This window comes from Callospermophilus lateralis, unplaced genomic scaffold, assembly GCF_048772815.1.
Source record: "Callospermophilus lateralis isolate mCalLat2 unplaced genomic scaffold, mCalLat2.hap1 Scaffold_1096, whole genome shotgun sequence".
Lineage (NCBI taxonomy): Eukaryota > Metazoa > Chordata > Mammalia > Rodentia > Sciuridae > Callospermophilus > Callospermophilus lateralis.
In genome coordinates, this window is record NW_027511202.1 from 387744 (window position 1) to 413246 (window position 25503).

Below are 25503 nucleotides of genomic sequence, written 5' to 3' on the forward strand. Positions count from 1 at the left end.
ATTTAAATGTTAATCTTATCCTTCCCCATCTCCCTCCTAATCTCCTCTCCTGCTGCTTTTCCCTATTGTTCACGGTGGGTGGGTCCTTCTGTTAGCTGCAGTGTACCACACTTGTACCTGGGACCTGGGATAGCTCTTCTTTATATCCGGGGGATTTTCCTTCTAGACATTAAGTTGGAACTTGGACAATAACAAACATCAATCAATCATACCAACTTCAAACTTCCATACTCAAATAACCGATCAAATGATGTCAGTAATAAACAAATGTTCAATGCCATAGGGGAGTGGCACATGGTTCTGTGAGCACCCATAATAGGGAGACCCGACCTGGTTTGAGGTGGCGGGGGAAGATATCAGGAAGGACTTTGAGTGACACCTGAGCTGAAGATGTCCAACTGAGATGGGTCAACTCTGAAAAGAGCAGCAGAAGAGTCTCAAATGGAACATGCGCACTGACGAGGTGGTGGTGTTAGTAGTGTCCCAAGCAGTAAAACCAAAGTCAGGGACCTGAGTTCTGCAGAGGACCCCATAAGAAACGGAGCACCAGCTGTTCTCTGTGCTACCTGGAGCCTCCAGCCCCAGGCCAGGGTCACCTCTGCCAGGCAGAGCTGGAGCCTTCTGCCGCTGCGCACTGGCTTTGCCGGGCCTCAAAGCACCAGGAACCTCTTCCGTCCCGCCCTGACCTCATATCAGGTGATGTTGGCCTGCCAGAGCCAGGACCCAGGGGGTGCAGGGTAACCAGAGCCCACCCTCTACTGCGGGGCAAGTCCCCGCCAGCCGCCAAGGAAGGCGTCTCTGTGTGGCTGCGGACGCTGAGTGGCGTGGCGTGGCGAGAAGCATTGGCGGCTAAAGCCAGAGAGCTGCCGAAAGCTCAGACACTAGGTGGGACAATGGAGCCCTGCAGGTGCACAGCTCTGGGTCGTAGTGTGACAGCTCCATGCCAGTTGGGTGAGACCTCACCTTGTCCTGATAACATGGAACTGAGGCCTTAAGGAGCCCACAAGGTGAGCAAAACCCTGTTGACAATGGGTGGACGGTTTGCCACCTTTGGGCCAGTGGTCTTGATTCCATGAAGGTGAGAAAAGAGGGATTCGTGCCACATTTGGCCAATTGATGATGACCACCACCCTAAGGAGGCACTTACTGGCCATTAATAGAAGGCCTGTGTCCTGAGCAAGCTATGCCTTAACAAAGACCTAACACCTTTGTGCCGACTTTCCACACTGTCAGAATTTTCTGAATAACAATCAGTTCACAAGCTACACCACTTTCAGGAGATGCAATTCACTGAATACTGGTGGGTCACTGGGCAATCTCAAATTCTTTTATTCCATTCCAATCACAATTTCTGATATCTGTAACTCTCAAATTACACATTGTACTTCACACACACACATATGTGTGTGTATGTGTGTATCTCATATATATATATAATCTCCACTCAAACTATATATATATATATATATATATATATATATATATATATATATATATATATATATATATATATATCTCGTAGGAAGATTAAGAAAGGGTTAAGGGAGCCGCAGAATGCTGTACCAAAAGCACAGGCAGCTGGCAGATATGAATGCAAAGACCACGTAGGTGGTCAGATAGGGTTTTAATGAACCAGTTCTTCTGAGTTGTTAAGACAGAGGATCTGGACTGAAGGGAATTTCAGAAGATCAGCTTAAAGGGTTAGCTTGATGTGCAGGCTTGGAGTGAGCCATGAATCTTCCTTACAGGCAGGAGAAACCTTACTGTGCTGAACCCTGCAGGGACAGAACCAAAGGATCATTGCTGACACGTTTTTTCTTTCCTTGAGCAAGATTCAGGAGGGATAACCAGGTGACATGATCAGGGAGCCCTCATGTCCAGTTTTGGGGACTTCCTTCTTTCATGAGTCTCAGGTGAGTGGGTTGTATCCAGTGAGGTTGATAAGCTCCTGTGTTTTAGTTCCTGATATGATTTGGGATGTCCATGTAGCCAGGTGCTCCTGATTTAGTTTGATAAATTGGCATGAATAAGTTGTTCATCAGTTTGTACCATATGGTTTGCAGGGCAGATGGTGGTTGTTTACTTGAACAAACAAGGTGTGGAGTTATCCTTCTTTGGCATTTGGATTCAAAGTGGAGTAACTCAGGGCAACCTACTGAGTTTACAAAAATGGCGTAAAGCAGGGTTAGACACAGCCTGAAAACTCCTGTTCTATACATCCTGGAGGAACTCAGAGCTCTGCTCTCCATAGCCTATGTATATAACATGTAAAAGTTGTTTTTAACTTTACTCCCCACCTTTTAAGAGAAAACTTCCTGTATCTGGACATTGCAGATGTAAAGATGCCTATGTATGATAGAAGTGACACTAGCAGTGTTACTGGCCCACATTTGTTGACTGGATCAGAGGACATGGATTAGAAGCCCTAGAGAAGAATGAAAAAACTGTCCTGTGCCAAACTGGTCATATGTAAAAGATGTTTTTCATATTAAAACCATTGTTTTTTTTTGTGTGTGTGTGTGTATGTGTGCATTTTAGTCCTCATTATCGAATTTATAGATGACAATGCTAAGTACTCTTTTGGAAATATCAAGCCTTCCTAGATGTTCTGAAGTGCCTGATCTTCATGTTGAAAGTAGAAGTTGTAAATATATAACATATTTTATTAATTTTTTTGTTAAAATTCATTTGAAATGTTGTTTCAAGGGTGCATACACATTGTGCACTGGTTCTCTGAAGAAGACGAAATGCAGAGTTCTATGCCAGTGTGCTTATGAGAAAAGAGTAACCATTGTTCCTAATGTCTGTGCATTTTGTTTTATTTTGATTTGTATATAATGTACACAAGGGACAAATGAGTACTAATCTACGCTATGTACTTTTTCTAGATGTTAATGAGATTGCCAGTGTATGGCAAGTGATAGTTAACTAGTAAATTTTACATTTTTTATTAAAATTCCTAGAAAAGATTGTTTTCTGAAAATGTGAGTATGAAAGCCCACTGGGTTGGTGAAGTATGGGAATGTTCATAGGTAGACCCTTTAAAATTAAAAGTATTATTACATGTGTACAGTTTATTCAAGATCGTTGTGTGCACATTGAACCAATTTGAGTTCTTGCTTGAAATACCTGGTCTTTCTAGATGTTTAGAAGTGCCTGATGTACGTTAAACTTGAAGGTAGTAAAATGTCACCTTTAAAATATCTTTTTTCTAAAATTTACATGAAATATTATCTTTTTGAATGGAATTATTAAACCACTGTTGTGAGCAGTATTGTACCATCTGTACTTGTTTAGTATTTTGAAGAAGGTTGGAGGGAAGCCATTGCAAAAGGTTTTATGCTAGTGTGTTCATTTTCAGACAACATTTTTCTGTATGTTTTATGCATTTTGTTTTGTTGTGATATAAAGGAAAAATGAGTCCCAAATTTGCAACAAGTAGTCTACATATTAAAGAGGTTGCTAGTGTTTGACAAAGTAGAAAAATTAGAACATTTTTTACATTTCTTGTTGAAATTCACAAGAAAGCTTGTCCTCTGAAGACCACTTTTAGATATGAATTTGTTCAACCATCTCTAAGCATCACATATGTCCACTAGACTGGAGGTGGAGAGAAGGAAGTAAGGAGGGAATGATTCAAGGTCAAAATGTTCAGATTAGAAGATAACTCATATTGTAACTATTAATATGCATGCTGTATGCATAGCAGACAAGTTCTTATATGAAGTATCAAGTCCTTCTAAATATTTAGAAGTGCTTGATATATTTAAAAGTAGAAGCAGTATAAGAAAATTTTTTGTAAATAGCTTTAAAAACTGGAGTCACTAAATCCACTCCGTAAAAGAGTATATTATCTATGCTTGTTCTTTAGGGGCCACTTCTCACTTTAGTCTCCATAGAGTGCTTGCAAGAGAGAAGAAAGGCAAAATGTCTCCCAATTGCTCCTATTTCCCAAAAGTTTCCCAATTGCTCCTATTTCCCAAAGTCTTTTTCCTGTCTGAAGAGCAAAGAACTCACTGGTCAGACCTGCAGGTCAGGAGGCAGCATATAATCACCTCAGACCTGCCTTGATGTGGTCAGGAGAAAAAGTAGGTTTTCAGGCCAGTGTGTCAGGGAATGTCTGCAGAGGCAGGCTGTTCACAAACTACAGGATATAGAAAACAGCTGTTGCTTAAAGTTCCACAATATTTGAAAATAAAAATGATAGTAGATTTGACCCAAGTTAACCAGACTACAATATTATTTTATGATTCTAGATTTAACTTCCTCTAACTTTTGGGTTCTGTTTTAGTCAGCTCTTTTGCTGCTGCAAGTAAAAGACCCAACAAGAACAATTGCAGAGGAGGAGAAGTTGGGGATTCACAATTTCAGAGGCCTCAAGGCAGGTACAGTAGGCTCCATTCCTCTAGGCTCAAGGTGAGGCCGAACATCATGGTAGAAGGTTGTCGCAGAGGGAGGCAGCTCACATGATGATCAGAAAGCAAAGAGAGACTCTGCTTGCCATATACAAATATGTACCCTAAAGCCAGGCCCCAGTGACCCACCTCCTTCAGCCACACTGCACCTGCTTCCAGCTACCACCTAATTAATCCCATCAAGGGATAAATTCACTGATTGGATTAAAGCTCTCACAACCTAAGCATTTCCCCACTGAATCCTCTTGTATTTTCTTACATGTGAGCTTTTGGGGGATACCGCACATCTAAACCGTGACAAGTTCCTTGATTAGAAGTACAACATTTAAATTTTTTCTTCAATTCCTCCTGTCCTTATTTTACCCTTCTGTTTCCTTCAGTCTGCCTTCTGTTTTTTTCCCATATTCTGAAAAGAAAAGGGATGGGTACTTGATGCTCACTGTGCATTTTACAGTCCCTGAACTAACCATTGACATCATGTTTCCAAATCATTTTTTAAAAAGTCATTCTTGTTTATCCTTTGTAAATTTATTTTGTTTATTTTTTATATGGTGCTAAAGATCAAATACAGTGCCTCACATGTGTTAGGGAAGCACTGTACCACTGAGCCACAACCCCAGCCCACATTTCCAAATTTTATAGACTATCATTATCTACACGGATAAGGGTCAATTATGTGCTCAGAAATGGCTACAAGATTCTTTACTCCAGTTATTCCTAGGAAATATAAACCTCCTTTTACTTCATTTAATCACCTCAGACACTTTTCCAAAACCGTGCTCCTTTGGGCTATAGGATCATTGATACAATAACAAAACTTATAATCGTGCTCTGAAAGCCAATGGCAGAGAGAAACCATCCCATGCACGCCCTTGGTACAGAACCTCTAGTTCAACTGGATGGGCTGGAAGGAGGCCAAGGGCTCACTTTAATGGGTAGGATGTATCTTCTGGTGATTGATCACCTCCTCTGTAAATTACCAAGATGACCAATGACTTATTGAGAAGTTTTTCAAGCAGTAAATCCTCTCATTCCCCATTCTCTTGGGCAGTAATGGCATTTCTTAAGTCACAGAGAAATACAGCTGAGGTTACACATTCCTAAGAAGCAAAACTTGACTTGCAAAAGGAACAACTGGTAGGATTTTGGGCAATGTCAGCAATGCTGATCAGCAGCCATGCCTTCCTCAGTTCTCATTTATCAGGCAATGCAATTTTTGACAGATATCTTACTTGCACATTCAAAATGCCCATTTTAAAATGTATAATAGAGAATGAAGAAATTTGAGGAGTTTCAAACCAACATATGCTTATAGTCATGTAAGTCTGGTTTTTAAGTCAGTAATTATCACTGATTATCATAATACATATTAGCCCAGTTCTTTATGATTCGAAATTGCTTATGTGTACTTTAACACCTTTAATGCATAAAATATGATATTACTATTCCTATTTTCAAAATAATATTCAGACATGACTTAGAAATACTGTCAACTGTGAGTAAGCCGTCACCAGTGGAGAAGCAGGCCTTAGCAGAAGCCACGTGCCACGGCGTTCTCTGGAGCTGGGTGCTGTTGTTCTTGCGACCCTCATGAAAGACAGAGCAGGGTTGTGCAGCTGTGGTGCACAGGGCCCTCTCCTCACCTTGTGCCGGTTTTTGACCCTTCTGTTCTTCTGGAAGGAGTGTTTTTCAATGTACAGGTTCTTACTTTGTTAGACCCCAGAGATGAAACTGCACGAAATCAATCTAGCACTTTGAACAAGGCTGTCTTCCTGGTGTAATATCTCTCAGCTGCTTTTTTGAGGTTTCACACATTCACAAAAATAACAGCATTTTTACCTGATCCCAATAGATTTTTCTCTGCAGCTGCATCACTTGAAAAAGCTTTTTGTTCCAGTTCTTAAAGTCTTAAGTATTGAAAGTAATTTGAAAAGACAAAGAAAAACATCCCAATTATGATTTGTGTGTGTTGTGATGACTTTAAGGGCTGACAGGGCTTCGAATGGGCTTTGAAAAACCAGCCAGTGTGTCCATGGTGGAAAATACAGGATTTCAGAGTGCATTATTGAGTGTGCTGTTGTAAACTCGTGGGCACGTGGCATGGTAGGCTTTTTTTGGCAGGACCTATGGTCTCAACCTGCAGCGATGCTAATGATATTAGCAAATTAGCACCACGGAGCTTGCCAGCTAATTCACCAGAGCCTGCTCACTCTCTCGCTGCTATAATTAAAACTAATTATTTTCTAAAACATAGTAATATATGAATATGTGCAATAATCATTTTGTAGTGGGCAATCTGTGGAGTCTTTTTTTAAAGCTGCCACCCCCACCCTTGGCACATGGTGCCCTGTGTGTACGGCCTGGCTGAACCAGCACTCTCGCCTTTGCAGCATGTGAACCGGGTTCTGCCCATCAGACCTCGGGTTCATGTAATTCTGACAGGGATCAATTTCTGGTTTCCCCTCCTTTATAAGGCTCATGCTCTCTCCCACCCCCTCGCCTCCCCGCCTCACAGTCCTCTCCACGCATCTGTTTGATGTCCCACTTGAAGCATCTCCAGTCAGGGTTGTACAGATGGTTTTCACAGCTGGTTTCTTTGGAAGTTCAGCTGTGATTCCCTGGATAGTTATACCAATTCCCTGCTGAGTCCTTGTTCTTCCTTTAGAAAGAAATCAAAACCCGTAGTTTTTTTTTTGTTTGTTTGTTTTTTTAAATTTGCAATTTTTATTATTTCATACAATCTTTATTATTTCATTACAATTCTATTTCAAATAACAAATACAATATGTTTATAAACATATGAAAGACCTAGAAAAATAATTTGGACAAATCAAAAAATGAAATATAATTACATATTTCCTGTGGAAGATTCTCTGACCCATCATGTCCATTCTAGTTTAAATCTGCATGCCTGAATTTTGTCTAAGCATCAATACACACATTCTAGTGAATGTCAATATAGATACCATGGTCAGTTTTCAATTGCGTGATAATTAAGACCTCATATCCCCACCAATAAGTTTTAGCATGTTTGAATTCCCTTAACATAGACAAGGCAGAGTTCCACTAAGTATATTTCAGGCAAAACCCATAGTTTTAACCTGAAGATGTCCGTTAGTATCTGTGATAAAGGTGTGCAAATTAAGTGTTCTCTGGTGAAGCTGTGAGGCCTAGAGGGAGCCCATTGCATGGGTGGCTTTCCCCCTGCAGTGGTGATCTGAGCTGGCTGTCAAGGGGCTGAGGACTGGAAGTAGTGTGCCAGGCTGCAGGGACACCCCAGCACCTTGCAAAGAAATGCACAGCCTTCCCTGCAAAAGGTCTTTTCCAATTATTGTTTTTGAAGTCATTTGGCTAATCATCTTCCCTTATTATAGACTAGACCGTGTGCAATAAATAAAAAATTTGAATGAAGCAATAAGAAGTTTCAGATAATTTCACAAACTATAGATTATTTGAACTGAGGATATCAGAAGTCACTAAGCCCTCTGGCACCCAGGTAATGGATGGATATACATACCTAGTGTTTGCTTCCAAACCCTGATGAGCATGTAAACAGTTGCTTATTCCATTTGTTGCCTAGTCTGTTATAACTAAATAATATTGATAATAAGTTGGCCTTCGGTGGGGTAGGTCTTCAACACACAGAATGGTTGTCACTTTTCTTTTTTTTTCTTTTACAAGAAGGATTGCCAAAATGTGGTGCTATTCACATTTCAGAAATAAGAATGCTCCCAGTTACCATTTCTCTCTTCTTTTCTTCCTTGAAGGGAAACTCAGGTGTCCCATGCCTTACTCAGTAACAGTGCTGGCAGCACAGTCGGACAAATCACATGTATAATCCTGACTCTTTATCCTGTTTTCGATTAGCATCTATGGGTCTTGCAGATATGATGTCTCCCGGTGAATCCAAACTGCCCGTGCCTCTCAAAGCAGATGGCAAAGAAGAAGGCACTCCACAGCCCGATAGCAAGTCGAAGGTACTTCCTCCCCTGCACGCGGTGTGGGTGCTGCCTGACCAAAGCTGCCATGCTGCTACTCTTCCCTGGTGCTGGCTACCCTTTTTGTTCTCTTGGTCTCTTCTCTCCTGCATGCCTTCATTTTGTGCAACATGTTCTAGTCTTTTCTTTCCCCACCCCCTCCATGGTGTGGATCTGAAAGTTACTAGTTCTTATGGCATTAACTCATATGTTGGGGAAGGGGGTGGGGACAAGACCCACCTGAGAAATGCTTTGGGGGTGGGGAGAAGTGAGGGATCTTGCCTGGTTTTGATCCTTGCAGCCATTTTCTCTGCCTTCAGTTTGTAGCTTCCTGTTTTGGCCGCCCAGCAACAACAACATACTTAATATTTTGCTTTCCTGCCTTATTTGATAAATAAGGTTAACAGCTTTTTTTTTCCTTTCTTTCACATTGGGTAACCCATGCTTAGCATGCCATGTAAGCTTGAAGTAAGCATGGTGGCTTTGTGGCCTTATCCAGCATCCAGCAAACTTACCAAATCATACTAATTAAGAATGTTGTTTTAATACCTAATACATGTGTTTGTGTGTGTGTTTGTACATGTCTTTATATATATATATATATATATAGTCTGTTAAACTGGATGTACTTTTTGTTATTTTAAATAAAGTTTGCCCTACCTTTGTTATTTTTTTTTATTTTTATTTTTTTTATTCCTCTACCACAGGATAGCTACAGCTCTCAGGGTATTTCTCAGCCCCCAACCCCCGGCAACCTGCCAGTCCCTTCCCCAATGTCCCCCAGCTCTGCCAGCATCTCCTCCTTTCATGGAAATGAGAGCGATAGCATTAGCAGCCCAGGCTGGCCAAAGACTCCATCAAGCCCTGTAAGTGGCTCTGGTTGTTTGTTATTTTTGATTTTGGGGGGTTTTGGATAATTAATTAATTCTATGTTAATGCTTGCTTGTTGGTTTGTTTTATAAGACTTTTTCTTTATTATTGATCTGTGAAAAGGTTTTCTTTATAAATGATTGCATTGGTAATAAAATGAGTACTGTTTATGTGCATTGTAAAAGTTGGTTTCTGGTAACAGCTGTTTGGTGAAGTGCCCCCGCACAAAACGTGCTGGATCTGAACTCAGGGGGCATTCTCCAAACAAGCTGTTTCTCCATTTACATGGGAACTGATGACAGCTATGGATTAAGTGATACATTTGGCCCAGCTAAGTCTGTCCTGGGCTGTTCCATCTGAAATATTTCAAAACTGCCTACCTAAATAAATAAATATACAACCTGGGTATGGTGTGGCATAACATCAGCCTTGCTTCATTTTCAAATCATATGTCTGAATTAACAAACTTACAGAAATGTTAGTGCATGTGAATTTTTAGATTAATAATGTGTACCTATATTGCAATCAGTTGAGGTTGAAAAATGGTGTTCTGCACAAGACTGCTGATAATCTTGAAATATGTGTGATTTCCATATGATATATAAATAACAAATGGTATTGTGTGTATCAGGGACTTCTTTTAGCCTTAATGTCCTTAGAGTTGGGCCTACTAAAGAAATTAATTCTGTGTCATTAAAAAAAAAGAGAGAGAGTAATGTGCTGTATTAACCTTTGTTTTACATTCATATAGGGAATCAAAAGATCTTTTTGAAAAATCTTTAACATGTAATTAGTTGCCAAGAAGGCTTAATTAATGGGCCAATTTTAAGGCAACTAATTGAAGAGCACAGCCCAGGAAAAGTGAGTCAGAGGGAAGACCATTCTGGCTATGAGGGATCTGGCAATCTAGTCAAAACCCAGAATGAGTCTGCTATTGATTATCCGCTCACTGGGTTAAATAGATAGAGCTTGACAGGTTGAAGAGCTGGTCTTTCTAGTAAATATTTGTGAAATTCACACCGAGCTCTGGTACAACCAGCGTTTTCCTTTTTCAGAGGAAGAAAGGGCACTTTGTTCTTGCCTTCCCTGGAGATGTGTTTCCATTGCAACCCGAGATGAGACATGCAATGCTTCCAGGATGTGTGAAGCAGGGCTGAAGAACAGGGAGAGTTGACTCCTTAGTTTTGGTGTCTCTATGTTATTTGCTTTGAGTCTCAGAAGGCAGCAACATTGTGTGGGTTTTTTTTTTCCCATAATCCACCCTGGTTATTTTTTCTTCCTCCCTCCCTCCCTCCCGCTCTCTCCCCCTTTCTTTCTTTCTTCCTTCTTTCCTCTCTTTATATAGGAAACGGCATTTTGGATCAGTAATGCTTTTAAATGAAAAGGTAAAATTCAAATAATGTTCCAAACACACTCGCACATTGACTCAGAGGAAAAATTTCAGAGGTAGAAAATAATAACCTTTAAAACTTCAGACAATAATTAAGAATAATAATTTACTAAAAGCAGACTGTAAAGCTGGGTTTGTGGCTCAGTGGCAGACCACTGCCTAGCAAATGTGTGGCCCTGGGTTCCATCCTCAGCACCACATAGAAATAAATAAATAAAAGGTATTGTTTCCATCTACAACTAAAAAAAAAGACACTACAAACAGACCTTGCTAATCTCAGAATTACAAAGAATGACTGAGGGTGGGTACTGGCTTCTAGCTTACTGGTCAGATTGTCTCCATCCAGCAAGTCTGTAGGAAGAGCTCATCAAAATCCCACTTTCTACTTAAATGTAAGAAAATCAAATAATCCTTGACCCCATTTTCTGTTTCTAATACAATTACACTTGAAATTGTATATTAACATTTACTAAATATTTCTACATTCTTTAGTCTTCTAAATTGTTTTATGTTTAAAATTTTACAAGCAAACTTTTGGCTCTGGTGCTAGAGAAGCTGTTTGCTAAAGTGAAAGTTGTCATACTCTTGCTCTATATTGTGCAATAACCACTTTTTTTAATGAGTTGGTAATTCAGGAAGGGGGACCAAAGGAGGGCATCATGAAGGACCACATGTCATTTTCACTATCCAGTCACTGCAAATATATGCGATTCAGGAATATTTAACTGCTCTGTCTGAGGTACCACTTCAATTTGTGCTTGCAATTGTTCTTAATAATGTCCCTAATAAAGCCCATCTAACAGCAGGACTAAAAGAGGCAAAATAATAAGCCTGCTGTTGCTTTGACAGTGTACTGTGGACCAACATTGTTTTGTTACAAAACATTCTAAAATAAAAATAAGCACTTGTCCACACACATGCACATATACATATCACCAAACATATGGTAAAGACTGTGAAAATGTAAATCTGCCTAAAAGGCTTGAGGGAAATGTACTTTTAGCCTTAATTAAAGTATATGCAATGAAAACATTTGTGGCACCATAAGAATGTCTTGCTGTAGTTTTTTAACAATTTACATTCCTTTCTTTGCCTCCACAACAGTTTCAGAACAGTAGGATGTAATTTTTACAGCACCCAAGCAGCATTAGATGGTCCTTGGTGACCTGGAAAAGTTACCTGGTCTTTCTGAAGGGCCATCGCTTGTCCATTGCTGGGGGCATGGTGAGGGGAGCCTATGGTAAAGACCTTTATCTAGAGGTTTCCTTGTAGTCTATTAATTTTTTATTTTGGTTTTCTTCAGTCCTAGGGAAGGAACCCAGGGCCTTATTTATGGTAGGCAAGTTCTCTACCACTGAGCTGCATCCTTAGCCCATGGCTAACGCCTACAGTCAAGAAGTGGTGTGTTGAGCCTGGTCAGTGGAGAGAGTAATGACACATGTGCTCTTTATCTACTGAGCCTTGTTTCTCCTCCTGTCCTTTTTCTATATTCAGACACCCAGATCCTAGCTCTGGTAATAATTTGGCTAGTGAGCAGGCCTTTCAGCCTGCAGTCTTGCTGATTGCATTCACATTCACTTCACACCTTTCTCACTGAAATCCTGTGGACAGGCTGATTGAATAGGTTCTTGGTTCTTATTTGAATGCTGCCAGACTTTTCACACTTTTTCCTTCCATTGGAAACTTCATACACAAATGTCTATAAGGACCATCAATGTTATGGCCACTGTGCTAAGTGCTGTGGATTCAACCTAAAGTCTAGTCAAGAGTGCAGTCAGACCAACAAGCACACGCCAAACAGTTTTACCAACTGTGTAATGAAGGACTGCAAAGGAAACATGAAGTGCTGGCAGATTGAAATAGTCCCCCAGGATTGTTGTCAAACAGATGGAGGCCCGACTGTGCGGTGCAGTGTCCTTTGTTATGGTGCCATAAAAGTACTTTGGGGGAAGATCTTAATATTAAAAATAAACCTTTTATCTTTATACATTTTTCTAATTTTAGGAGAACAAATTGAGATAGCACAAGTTAACAAAGAAAGGTGACAAGAGTTAAAATACATATATGCAAACTAAGCAGCTAATCATACCTCAGGCCTGCTCCAAGTTATAGGCATCACTGCCTTCCGATAGCAGGAGCAACCTGTCTACACCCCAGTCATGATTAGCCACTCCCCAGTCTCAGTTTAGAGAGGACCAATGGCAGGTGGAGGGGCTGGGATTGTGCCCCAGGGGTAGAGCACTTGCCTAGCACATGCGAGATACTGAGTTCAATCCTCAGCACCACTTAAATATAAATAAGTATATAAAATAGAGGTATTATATCCAACTACAACTAAAAAAATTTTTTTTTAAATTAAATAGGTGGCAAATGGATCTTAAATTTAGGGTAAGGATAAAATTGGTCATTTTAAATTGAAATGATTGCTTTTATTTCTCATATCTTTAATCTCAAACTTTACCTCTCAGTTTTTCACAAGTGACATGAAAGAAGGAAGACGTTTTTTAATTTAACTGATTACAGGTGGTAATACTTTCTTCCTCATTTTCTTATTATTTCAAAACTTCACTTTTGGAAAACACAGGACTTATTTTTTTCTAGTGTGTCTAGTACTCAGTACTAGCATGTACCTGGCAGCAGCATCCTGCTGATAACACCCATGTCTTGCAGTGCAATCTGAGAGTCCAGTGTGAGCCGTGTAGACACTTTGTCTTCCACCTCCAATAATCCTGGGGTACAATAGCACAGAAGGAAGGACATATGTATACATAACCTGGATGCATGTGGGCATACGATATATGGATGGATATGGATGTATGTTTTAAGTTCTTACCTAAAATAATTTCTTGCCACGAGTGGTGGCATATGCCTATAATCCCAGCAGTTTGGGAGAATGAGGCAGGAGGATTGCAAATTCAAGGCTAGCTTCAGCAACTTAGCGAGACCCTATTTCAAAAATTTTAATAAAGGAATGCAGATTGGCTCAGTGGTAGTGAGCCAACAGGTTAAATTCCTAGTACCACAAAGTAGCAATGATCATGGTAATTTCTAAGTGAGTTGAAGTTTTAACATCAACAGCAAAGTCAGTTCTCAAAAGCTCACACTATTTTTTATCCTACCATTCTACATTTTAATCTACATCAACTGCGTCACCCATAATTATATATTTTATGTAAAGATTTTATGCCTCAGTAATTCTAAAGGTGAAGGCTTAATAATGCAGCCAGATGGCTTTGGACAGTGGCATGGCAGATGGGAGCTGCCACTCTTGAGGCTCTGAGGGTTCCGTTCTCAGGCATTCTTTTTCAGCGCCTGACTTATTACTAAGGGTCATGTCAAGAAATAAGGTGTAACAGCCAAGCACAGTGTCAGTCATGTTATTGACCACCCCCCCCACACCAATTTCAGCTATATATTTTAAACCATGTTAATGCTAAAAAAATTAAAAGGAAAAAAAAAACAAGACTGTTTCAAATAGTGACTATATTGCCAGTGACAGCCTAGTAAATACTCAGGAAAAAATGAAATAAATTATTTGTTCCAGGGAAATCTTTTTTTTTCTTTTAATTTTTTTAGTTGTAGATGGACACAATACCCTTCTTTTACTTATTTATTTTTATGTGGTTCTGAGGAGCAAACCCAGTGCCTCACACATGCCAGGCCAGCCCTCTACCACTGAGCCACAGCCCCGGCCCCCAGGGAAATCATTATTGAAAACTTAGCAGTGGTTTTACACAATAACCCTAGCATTACAGATATTATAAATACATATACATTATTACAAGGATAGAGACAAAAGATAGGAAGGAATGTAGTAGGGCTGCATAGAACTGAAAGAGCCACCTGGCCAGATCCACGATCCAGAGGGAAGGTGAACATTTTTACAGAAGTGCTGAGGGTGAGGCCCACGTGTGGCTGGAGCAGGAGTTGAGAGCTATTAAAAGAAGAACCTGAGAGCCCCTTCACCTGAGAGCAGCTCGGGCAGTGTTGAGTGGGGAGAGCCAGGAAGAGCTGATCCCTGGCCCGGCACATGCGCCAGCTCAGGGCCAGACTTTGTGTTTCTCAGCAAGTGCCGCTGTCACTCCTCTGGGTGATTCAGGGTTTTCATGAGACACACACTAGCCATTCTTTTATTTATATTATTTCTTAATTTTTTTTAGTTGTAGATGGACAGGATACCTTTATTTATTTTTATGTGGTGCTGAGGATCGAACCCAGTGCCTCAAAGACACCAGGTGAGGACTCTGCCACTGAGCCACAGCCCTGGCCCCACACTAGCCATTCTTGGTGTGACAAGGAAAAGTAGGAATAGATTTAGTTTGGGGGCTCTGCAATATGACAGGTAATATTTTTAATTCACTGTGATCCTTCTCTGAGCTAGAACCTTTTCTTTTAAAAAATGCAATGACACTTCATTGGAATGTTGCCTTCTGGGATTCAATGCTTATTAGTTAAAGCAGGTTTCTGTTTATTTTGGTTTAGTTTTTTAAGTGTCTAAAAGGGAAAGTTTGGGCCCTTTTATTTAAAGTCAAAGTAAAATCTTAACTAAGAGAATGTGTAGTCTGTGCCTGAACAAGTAGCCTTCATTCCTGACTGTCATGTGATAGCAATAGTTTTTACTGTCGTCTCTTCTTGTTGGTGGGCTCACAACTGTTTCCTCACCTTCTTCCCTCCACCTCCCTGCCCGTCTCCACATGCTGTCTCTGGCACTAGAAGTCCAGTTCATCCACCACCACTGGGGAGAAGATCACAAAGGTCTACGAGCTGGGGAACGAGCCAGAGAGGAAGCTGTGGGTAGACCGGTATCTGACGTTCATGGAAGAGAGGGGCTCCCCGGTCTCCAGTCTGCCTGCAGTGTGCAAGAAGCCCCTGGACCTGTTCCGGCTCTATGTCTGTGTCAAAGAGATTGGAGGTTTGGCCCAGGTAAGAATGAGTAAATGAATTAGAAGTCATTGCAAGCAGAATTTTACAGAAGCTTTCATTGAATATGTGAACTCAGGGGTTTTTTTGTTTGTTTTTCTTTTTTGGGGTACCAGGAATTGAATTCAGAGGCACTCGACCACAAGCCACATCCCCAGCACTATTTTGTATTTTATTTAGAGACAGGGTCTCACTGTCTCACTACATGCTTCACATGTAGCTTTTGCTGAGGCTGGCTTTGAACTCATCATTCTCCTGCCTCAGTCTACCAAGCCACTGCAATTACAGGAGTGCACCACCACACCTGTTTGGAATCAGGTTTTTCTCTCACAAAGGAAATGCTAAACCTGTTGGAAGGTCACCTTCTGGTTGGGGAAAGGGGTGGCTCTACCACAATCCAGTGTGACCTCAGTAGCTCTAGAATTCTCTGGAATCTGCCATGAGTTCATATAAACACTTTAGAAATTTTTTGTGAATGGCTGAATTACTTATCTGGATCAGATATAAATCACATTCACTGTTTCCCTCTGTCCAGAGCAACTTATCACAGAAATTAAGTCATCCTGGTAAAGCCACGTCCATGACCTCTGGACAGTGAGGAGGCTGCTGTGTGGTTTGTAGTAGAGCTGGGCTAGAGTGGAACAGGGGAGGTGGCCTGGGTACAGAGCTCCAGGAGGTGCTCATGGTCCTGGTGAGCTACTGCCTAACTCTGAAAATAAGTGTCCCCTAAATCTTATGACCTGGGCACCTACTTTGCTCACCCCAGCCCTACCATTTTTTCAGTAAGGAGCCTAGTTGGTTGGACGTATCCTGTCATAGAAACATGTGAGGGTACTAAATCATGAGCTAGTGTCACACTGTGGCCTTTGTCTTTCTATATGCCCAGGAGGTGGAGGGTCAACAGACCCAAAGCCTAGATGAGGAGGCCATGTGTCAAGACTGTAATCCCAGCAGCTCAGCTAAGGCAAAAGGATCACAGGCCCAATTTAGGGAAACCCTGTCTCAAAATTAAAAATAAAAAAAAAACTGGGGAAGTAGCTTAGTGGTAGAATGCTTACCTAGCACAGGTAAGGCCCTGGGTTCAATACTTAGTACAGGGGATGGGGTAGAATAGATGAAGAAATTCTAATAACAGGATAAAGTACAATAATATAGTGGCCCAGGGACATTCCCACAGTAGGTAGCAGAGGCAGATCTATCTGACTCCAAAACATGCCTTTTTGATCCCCCAATAGTTCTCTACCCCAGCTGTGTATGAAAATCTCCTGGGTCCCACCCAGGAGACAGCCTCCAATCCTGGTGACCAAGGTGACCAGATCACTATCCAAGGGCAAGTCTTCATTCATAAGTGTCACTGAGGGCCTGCTGTGTCTCATGCTACCACTTTGGGGGACACAGAGGGGACTTTTGTTCTTGGCCTTCCCACTGGACACCAGACTAAGGCCTATGAAAGAAACAATTAAAGCTTTTTTCAAGACTCTGCATCCTCAGATATGAGTTAAGTGACACAGACCCATGTGAGTGATGGTCATCAGAGAGAGTGATCCAGATACCTCTTCCCACCACCTTCTCCCACTCCCCACGTTTCTACACCTAGAATTTTTCCAACAGAGACTTCAGAATCACCAAGATCATCAAACTGGTATCATATAGCAGTTGTCGGGCTACCTTATTGTGACTCTCTCAGCAGTGCATACCCAGATTGGATCTGCAGACATGAATCTTTGCTAGCTTACTAATGAGAGGGTTACTCACATGTAGCTGGGGACAGCTGCACCCGTGCACCGACCAGCTCAAACTCACCTGCTCAGGCTGCCCCAAACAGCATGCTGACTGGTTTTGAGGCAGCCACAGGCCTGCTGTTTGCAGTCTTGTGTTAAGTGGCAGAAGAGGCTTTTCCCTTAGCATTCCACAGTTGGTTTATTCTGCGTCATTTAGTACTAGATGCATGGACGTAAAGAGCCCTGTAAGAAAGATGGACTCTAGAAATTCAACATTTCATGAAAAGCTGCTGTCTCCTTGACCCTTCAGCGCTACTTAGCACAGCAGACACCAAAGGCACATCCTGCCCCAAGTCATTTGTAGATCTCCACGTTTCACTGTGTGTCTGACCTTTCATAACCTGCTCCCAGGAGGGAATGAGGTGAAATAGTGCCCTGAATCTCTATGTTGCATCTCAGGACCTCCTTATCATCTTGCTCTGTCTGCCCCTGCACTTGTCCCCGTCCCTTCTGCAGTGGAGATGTCTCCAGCCTGAGTGGGCTCATCCTGTGCAGTACTTACAAATTTTGGTCCCCACCCAGCCTCTGAGCTGGGGGCAAAGTGCTCAGCCAGGGAGCCACGGCACCATGACGTGTTTTTAAGTTTGGGGCATTTGGTGACAAGGACTCACCGCCTTTGCACAGGTGCTGCTTCTGCCCACATCACAAGAATCCTCCAGTGAGAGGGCAGTGAACAGATGGACATGGACAGACTTACAGTCTCAGTTTGGGAACTACTGGCTGTTGGAGAAAAGCACACTTAAATTGAAAAACTGCTATTACTTTTAAAGCCATTGTTTGATGCCCTTTTTGCTTAATTGGCCATGGGGTGGGATGGGTGTAAGCAGGAGTACCCTTCACTGGAGGACCCTGTGCGAGGCCTCAGGAGCTGGAGCCAGTAGAAGGCCTCTGTGAGCGTGCCTTTATGTCGCTATCAGCAGGTTGCTTAATGGCTTCATAACTCTGAATGCTGTCTGCACTGTGAGTGGGAGTAATGAGCATTAGTTAAAAGAGGCAAAGAAAAAAAGTCAACCAAGACATTAAGTGCTTTTTTTGTCTCCTGGCTTTAAACAAGCCACTTTGCTGCAAACCAATGATCCTGCTGTTTCTTCTCTTTTTCTTTTTCTGCTAGGTTAATAAAAACAAGAAGTGGCGTGAGCTGGCAACCAACCTAAATGTTGGCACTTCAAGCAGTGCAGCAAGCTCCCTGAAAAAGCAGTATATCCAGTACCTGTTTGCTTTCGAGTGCAAGATCTAGCGAGGGGAGGAGCCCCCACCTGAAGTCTTCAGCACCGGGGACACGAAGAAGCAGCCCAAACTCCAGCCGCCATCTCCTGGTAGGTGGCAGCGCTACAGCTGGCAGAGGAAAGCCCAGGGTGCTAGAGGCCAGAACTGGAGGCTGCACAGCTGTGGGGACAGGGAGAGAGGAGAGGAGGGGCATTCCAGACCTTTGAGAGGAAGTGGTGTCTCCTTTTGTTTGATTGTTTAATTGTACCCACTGGCAGTGCTTAGGAAAGTGAGCATAAGATTTGGGGTGTTGTCCTCTGTGGTCGGCACCTGAAAGGCCTCACTCTTTTGCTTTTACCTAATTTAGTCAAAATGGACTTTGCAATTCTGAGATATATATCTTTATTTCTTATACAAGAATTTTTAAATTTGCCACATAACTGCATAAAATAAACATCACATTCACCTGTTCCGAAATTTAGCCCTGCTGCACCATGTCACCTGTAGGTATAACAGCTGGCTACTGCCAACCCTTCCTCTTCCCAGGGTTCAGGTTTGTTTATTAGCAAAATGAAATTCATACTTGGTTTCTGATGTCCCCTACCCAGCAGGTTCTTACTTTGCAGGAATCCCGTGAACCACCATCAAGATCCGTCCATCCCTACTTCTGAAATGGGTTGAGTGGTGAGCTTAGACGGAGTCCAGAGTCAGGACCCTGCATGCGTGTGGCTCTCCAGGCAGACAGGATGCCTGTGCCTGCCTCTCCAGCCCCTGGGAGAGTCTGCCCTTCTTTGCAGCTCTCCCACTGGCCTTCATTCTCCCACTTAGGATTCAGATTTGAAGTTACCAAGTCTCTTACTCTGATAGTAAATGCAGTACTTGAGGCAGGAAGAAGCTGGCAGCATGCTCTGCTCTAGGTGACCTTCCCACCCGAGAAAATCCCACCAATTCTGTTTTTGGCAACTCGTCATTACAGAGGACATTTCCAAGCCCAGTGACTTTCATCAGTGACTTTGCTGTGCTGTTCCCTGTCCCTACACAGGAGACAGAGGCTACACACACTGCTGGTGTTAGCACAGCCTACTCTGAGCAAAGCTGTTGCTCTGTTCTGGTTGTATACAGTGGGCCAAGAGCTTTCAGCATGCTCATCACTTTGCCTTCGTATCAATCCTGGCTCTTGATGCTGTTAGATACCCCTGAGAAAGCAAAGGCAGGAAGAAGCTAAGTTCCTCATAGCCACGCAGCAGGGCCACAGGAGGTCAGATTTGGGGTGTTTGACTCTAGCTCATTCACTGAACCCACAAATGCCTCAGCTTGTATGACAATGTCTTTGTAGCAGATAAATGGTTGATACCTAGAAGGCAGAGAAGGGAGTTGTTCCCTTTTGATGATTGCCTCCAGCTCCTGTCTGGATGGCAAAGCTGGTATCTAAGGTTGCCAGTCAAGCCGTCTCACGTAAACACTTTTCAGCCTGGAGTACACTTGTAGAAAATACACCTAGATTTAGACCTGTAGGTTCCAAGTATAAGGAGGAATCCTCCTCTTTGACCCCACCCTTAAAAATCTTGAGCCTTTGTCACTTAGGGTGTTTCTGAAAAACTGGGAAATCTAATTTTTTAAATTGCATGTTACATTGAGTTCACAGAATGAAAGAAGCTTGCCACAAACAGCTCTGAAACTATTTCTCCAAAATAAAAACTCAGTGGGGTGCAGGGAAAAAAGTGGTGATGTCTGCAAAGATCCAAGGGAAGGAGCATGTCCCTGAACAGTCTGCTTGTGTGGGGATTGCTCTCCCAGCATGCCTCAGCCAAGCACTGAAGCCTCACCACAGTCTAGATCCTCCAGAAAGTGGAGGCCTGTTCTAACTGCTGGCTCTTTCCTTCCCCTTTTCTAAAACTGCTGCCTTTAGGATGGCATTACATTTGAGCTAAACAAAAGAGGTTAGATTGTGCATGCACCCTTTGGATCAGATGGAGCTGGGGTCCTGCCTGTGATACAGGAGGCAGTGAAAACAGAGCTTCCTGGCCTTGATTGTGAATTCAGTGGCCAGCTAGGAGAGCACCGTGCTGAGTTCTGTGGACCCCACAAAGACTGGCCAGAGGGTAGTGAGCAGTGGCATCCTCACATCCGAAGTCAGACCTTGCATCAGTTGTCCATGCACCTGTCTGGTGGCCTGTCTGGGCCTAATGCCACCACTAAGGAGAGTATCTCTGAAACATTTGTATTGCCAAAGAAGGAAATTAAAAAATCTTCCTAACTATTCCCCATGTCAGTATCTCATAAAAGATTATTCCATAATCTTTCATCTAATTTTCAGCAAAAAAGAAGTGTTCTTTGAAGTCATTAAGAACACAATTATAGGGCTGGGGTTGTGGCTCAGTGGTAGAGCATTTTTCTAGCATGCATGAGGCACTGGGTTAGATTCTCAGCACCCCATAAAAATAAATAAAATAAAAATCCATCAAATATTTTAATATATTTTTTAAAAATACTTAAAAAAAAAAACCCACAATTATAGAAGGATGCAGTAGCGCCACCTGTAATCTTAGAGGTTCAGGAAACTGAGGCAGGAGGATCACAAGTTCACAACCAGCCTCAACAACTTGGCAAGCCCTAAGCAACTCATAGAGACCCTATCTCTAAATAAAATATAAAAAAGGGCTGGGGATGTGGTTCAGTGGGTAAGCCGCATTTGGTTCAGTGCCCAGTACCAAAAAAAGAAGAACATGATTCCAGTTTAATTCTATCAGCACATCCAGGTAAACTAAACTAAATGATTCCCAAGAAACATTCTAGATTTTTGTCCAAATAGTCTCTGAACCAAATGAAAAAGCTAAATCACAGCCATATGCCTGTAATCCCAGCATCTGGGGAGGCTGAGACAGGAGGATCACAAATTCAGAGCCAGCCTCAGCAGTTTAGCAAGGCCTTAAGCAAATCAAAGAGATCCTGCCTCTAAATAGAAACATATAAAAGGGCTGGGGATGTGGCTCAATGGTGGAGTGCCCCTGGGTTTAATCCCCAGTACGAAGAAAAAGAAATGAAAAGAAAAATCTAAATCACTTGGCTGTATCCTAAGAGCATTGCATTGGTACAGCTTTGATTTGATGTGGCTTCTGTGTCTCAAGATATCTGTATAGTCGGTCACTGGTGGCATGACCTCTTCACCTCTGGGGATACATTGCATAGGCACACCAGACACCCAGGTGTGCCCACAGGAACCTGGACAAGGCCTTGAACTGTGGTCTGCATCTCTAAAGGCACCAAGGGGTCTCCATTACTGAACCTATGGAGTATCACAGAGCAGTTCCAGACATCAGCCAGGCACAATGAACCACCAACCAGGTGGCCCCAGCAGGCCAGAGGGTGGAGGGAGATGAATGGCTCTATGGAGAACCAGGCACAGAAGCTGTACATTCAATTAGTAAGGCTGTAACCAAAAACCCATCCATCTTTGCTGGCAGGTGGCTGACTGAATTTCTATTATTAGTTGACAGGTGATGTCACAAAACCTGTCATGGATCCAACTAGGGAATCCTCAGTGGAAGATAAATGAGAAAGGGGTTGGGGTATAAACAAAGGTGCCCTCTGGTTGACCTCCAGTCACCAGACCTGGGACACATCAGCTGCTGTTCTCCTCACCCTCCTCCCCACGTCCCTCCCATCAGAACTATGGCACCGTTCAGTGCTGTGTAAATTATCTTCCCAGCTAGGAGCCTGGCTGTTCTCTGTGAAGCTGTGAATGTACTTAACCTTCAGTAACCTTTCCATTGTTTACTTTAGAGTATAAATTTGTAGCTTCTGGCAAAAGGTAGTGATGTCCTAGAGAGCTAGACCTGCCTCCTCCTAAAGGCTGCTTTTTTCCCCCTTGAAAGGAAAGGGGAAAACCCTGGCAAGAGAGAATTTTTCCTTTTTTTTTTCTTTCTTATTTTATTAGCTGTAAATGTGAGTACTTGTACATAAGGGTCATTCTGTAATCACAGCCTGTGCGCCTGGTTTCAGGAAGGCTGTGGGGAGCCTGCTTGCTTTAAGGAGCAGGCGGTTTCTCATCTGAAGCCCTGGGGGCGGCTGGTCTGCAGGACTGCCCTCGTTTGTTTATTTGTTTATTTATTTATTTATTTATTCTATTTCTTTTTTTTTATTGTTGGTTGTTCAAAACATTACATAGTTCTTGATATATCATATTTCACACTTTGATTCAAGTGGGTTATGAACTCCCATTTTTACCCCATATACAGATTGCAGAATCACATCAGTTACACTTCCATTGATTTATATATTGCCATACTGGTGTCTGTTGTATTCTGCTGCCTTTCCTATCCTTTACTATCCCCCTCCCCCCCCTCCCCTCCCCTCTTCTCTCTCTACCCCCTCTACTGCAGTTCATATCTCCCCCTTGTAAAGGGAAAAATAATGCCCTCGTATATTTATAAGACTGCCTTACCCCTTTTATTATTATGACCTACCTGCTCAATATGCATATCCCGGTTTTGCCAAAATTTTATTTGTAAGCAGTCATTAATTTTTTTCCTCAAAATGCCTGTGTTAGGGGCTGTGGTTGTAACTTAGCAGTCGAGCATGCACCTAGTGCGTGTGAGGCCCTGGGTTCGAGCCTCAGCACCACATAAAAATAAATAAAATAAATCCCTGTGTTAGTAGAGATAGTCCAAAAAAAAGTAGAGATAGTCTTCCCTCATGTCCGAGAAATCTCGAGTCTCTATGTGCCAGGCATGCAGGGTGGATGGCACATAGAGCACAACCTGTGACCAGTCCAACCAAGGGCCAGGCAGGTCTGTAATCCGGCCAGAAGGTCTGTGCTTAGAGAGAGTCTTTCTAACAAGAAGTCTTCTACTCGATCCCATTTCTGCCTCCTTCACAGTGTGCCCTGTAATCTGGGTACTTGTTTCACCTCCGTTTTCTGGGCAGGGACATGTGAATAATGCTAATCATAGTGAGTCCTGAGTATTTCATTGGAAAGGAAGCAGAAACAGTAACAGCAAATGTTCTCCTTTCCAGTCAGCTCCACCCTGCCTGCCCTCAGTTCCAGTTGTGAACGCCCTGACTGTGAACTCTGAGAGGGCAGGGCTGTCACCTGCCTGTCAGTTTGCTACACTCTGTACCCAAGTGTAGAAAAGACCTGGAGTTCAGTTGGCACCTCACCCGTACCCAGTCAATATGTGAAACCAATGTCTGCCGAACATCCAGCATGTTAAGGACCATGATGCCCGATAAAGCTGGAGCCTTTAAAGTAAAATCTCAGAACTTCAGCAGCAACATTAAAGAACTCCAAACCAGAATAACTTGTGTTTTTTCGTGATAAATCTGATTTTATAATTCTAAAAACAACTGAGTTGTTAAGGGCTGTGCTTAGACACGCAGGTGTTGAGAGGGTGTTAGAATAACAGAAGGCTCATTGATACTTTGTATCATTTCTTATTTCTTTTCCTGTTAAAAAATTTCTCATTCCCCAACACTCTCAACTGTTTTCTAATTTGTTTTTTTTTTAAACAGCACAATAGTGTGCCAATTGTTGTACTAAAAATTTTATCCTGTTTTCCTTTATTTACATTTAGACTAGATAGATAGCACTGGAATAAACATTGCTCTGCCTAAAGCCTTCTTTTTATTATTTTCTTGGGATAAATGCTTAGGAAAGCAATTACCCAGTCAAAAGGTATAAATGTTTTATGACTCAAAAATGAAGTATATGCCCACATATTTTACTCAAAAATAATCTTATCAAGGATCAGTATAATTTTCACTATAAACAATGTGAAGCAACTAATTTTACTGACTGTTTTCAGTGGATATTTGTACTGTTTCTTTGTATTGTCCTTTTTTTATTGGTACATTATAACTATACATAATAGGGGATTTGTTGTTACATATCCATACATGGACATTATTGATACTATTTCAATCAATGTGCATTATTTTAAATTGTTTCTTTTATGTACATAAAAAGCTAAAACCAGCCACTTGGCAACCTTTGCTTTCTTTCTCCATTTTCCCTTGCCCACTGCCAGCTAACTCAGGATCTTTGCAAGGCCCACAGATTCCCCAGTCAACTGGCAGCAATTCCATGGCAGAGGTTTCAGGCGACCTGAAGCCACCCACCCCAGCCTCCACTCCTCATGGACAGATGACCCCAATGCAAGGTGGAAGGTATGTTCAGAGAACTATGACCCATCCAGAATCAGATTTATCTTTTGATTTTTCAGGAGCAAACTTCACCAAATGAAGAAATAGTATTTCTAGTGAGTTTTTATTTTATTTATTTTATTTTATTTTCTAGTGAATTTTTAAATGTTGATTATTATTAGCTTTTTTCATGTAATTTATTTTGGATGGTTTTGCATTGGTAAATTTCAAGATTGGTTTATTAACTCCTACTATTATCATTAAGCTTTCACTTTTTGTTTTCTTTCCATTTTTTTATTGGTACATTATTGTTGTACATAATAGTGGGATTTGTTGTTACGTATTCATACATGTACACAATGGCAACATAATTTGGCCAGTATCACTCCCCAGCACTTCACTCCTCCCTGCATACCTCCCATCCCAGTCTCTCTCCTTTACTGATTTCCCTTTAATTTACATGAGATCCCCTCCAACTTTCTTAATTTCACCCTTGGCCTTCTAAGTTTGGTTTATTTCACCAGTGGTCTCTAGTTCCATCCATTTTCCTGCAGATGACATAATTTCATTTTTCTTTGTGGTTGAATAAAACTCCATTGTTTACATATACCACATTTTACATATACCACATTTTCCCTATCTATTCATCCATTGATGGACACCTAGTCTGGTTCCATAGTTCAGGTATAAACATGGGTATGCATATATCACTGTAGTAAGATGACTTGCACCAACTTGTGAAAGTGTTTCTTTTTCATTACATCCTTGCCAGCATTTATTATTATTTGTATTTTTGATGGCTG

The 25503-nt window shown here is 41.8% G+C and overlaps 1 pseudogene; it reads left to right on the forward strand.

Annotated features, from left to right (window-relative positions):
- Positions 1-25503, forward strand: part of LOC143386479 (AT-rich interactive domain-containing protein 1B-like) — a 232276-nt pseudogene that overhangs the window by 189925 nt on the left and 16848 nt on the right.